Genomic DNA, 1,847 nt, shown 5'->3' with positions numbered 1-1,847 from the left:
TTATCAGGAATGGATGTTAGATTTTGTCAACTGCCTTTTTCTGCATCAATTGATATGATCATGTGGTTCTTTTCTTTTTTCTTATTTATATGGTGGATTACATTGATTGTTTTTCTAATGTTGAACCATCCTTGCATCCCTGATAGGAATCCCACTTAATCATGATGTATTATCTCTTTGATGTGCTGCTGGATTCTGTTGGCTAGGATTTTGTTGAGAATTTTCTCATCTATATTCATGAGGGATATTCGTCTATAATTTTCTTTCTTAGTGACATCCTTCCCTGGTTTTGGTATGAGGGTTATGCTTGCTTCATAAAATGTATTAGGAATAATATTCTGGAATATTCTGGAATAATTTGAATAGAATTGGTGACAGCTCTTCCCTGAATGTTTGGTAGAACTCACCAGTGAAGCCATCCAGGCCTGGATTTCTTTTGGTTGGGAGTTCTTTGATGACCTGAACAATTTCTTCTTTTGTTATGGCTCTGTTCAGGTTTTGTACTTCACTGTGTGTACATTTAGGTAGGTCATGTTTTTCTAAACATGTTTCCATCTCTTCTAAGTTTTCAAATTTGTTGGAGTACAATTTTTCAAAGTATTCTGCTGTTATCCTTTTGATTTCCTTTGGTTCTGTTGTGACATCACTCGTGTGGTTTCTAATGCTTGTTATTTGTGTCTTCTCCTGCTTTTCTTTTGTTAGGTTTGCCGATGGTCTGTCAAGTCAATTTTGTTAATCTTTTCAAAGAGCCATCTTCTTGTCCTGTTGATTCTTTCTATAGTTTTTCTGTTTTCTATTTCATTTACTTCTGCTCTAATCTGGTGGCTATAGGTTCCCTCTGTTGGTCTGTTTCTAATTGTTATATTTGCCGTGTTAATGGGTTGTATTTTGGTTCTTTCTTCTTTTTGGATGTGTGCATTTATTACAATAAATTGTCCTCTTTGCACCTCTTTCACCGTGTCCCAAAGATTTTGGCATGTTGTGTTTTCATTCTCGTTTGTTTCTATGAACTTTGAGAGTTCAAGTTTTATTTCTTAAACTACCCAGTCACTTTTCAGTAGGGTGTACTTGACTTTATTTCTTTGGTCTTCCTATCGTTGATTTCTAATTTGATAGCATTGTGGTCTGAGAAGATTCTTTGTAGTATTTTGATATTTGTAAATTTATGGAGGTTTGTTTTGTGGTCTAACACATGGTCTATTCTGGAGAATGTTCTATGTGTGTTGGAAAAGAATGTGTATTTTGCTATTGTTGGGTTGAATGTTCTGTACACATCTATGAGGTCCAGTTTTCTGACTGTGTTGTTTAGTATCTCTGTGTCTTTCCCAAGTTTCTTTCTGGTTGTTCTAATCATTTTTGAAAGCAGTGTATTAAAATAGCCCACTATTATTGTAGATTAGTCTATTTCTTTCTTCAAATCTCTTAGAGTTTGTTTTATATATTTTAGACGTCTTTCATTGGGAGCATAGATATTTATTATGGTTATGTCATCTTGTTCAATTGTCCATTTAATCATGAGATAATGTCCATCTTTATGATGCTGGTTTTTGCCTTAAAGTTTATCAAAGATTAGTACTGCCACTCCTGTTCATGTGTGATGGAAATAAGCTAACTGCAATATACCTACCTAAGCTATGTATATTTTTTTCCTGTTCTTTGACTTTTAATCTGTTTTTGTCTCTGTGTGTGAGATGTGTCTCTTGCAGACAGCACATTGAAGTACCTTGTTTTCTTATCCATTCTGCCACTCTTCATCTCTTAACTGGTGCATTTAATCCATTTACATTCAGTGTAGTTATGGTTTTCTTTTGTGTGTGTGTGTGTGTGTGTGTGTGTGTGTGTGTGTG

This window comes from Chrysochloris asiatica, unplaced genomic scaffold (genome assembly GCF_000296735.1).
Source record: "Chrysochloris asiatica unplaced genomic scaffold, ChrAsi1.0 scaffold00299, whole genome shotgun sequence".
Classification (NCBI taxonomy): domain Eukaryota; kingdom Metazoa; phylum Chordata; class Mammalia; order Afrosoricida; family Chrysochloridae; genus Chrysochloris; species Chrysochloris asiatica.
This window is presented reverse-complemented; position numbering follows the sequence as displayed.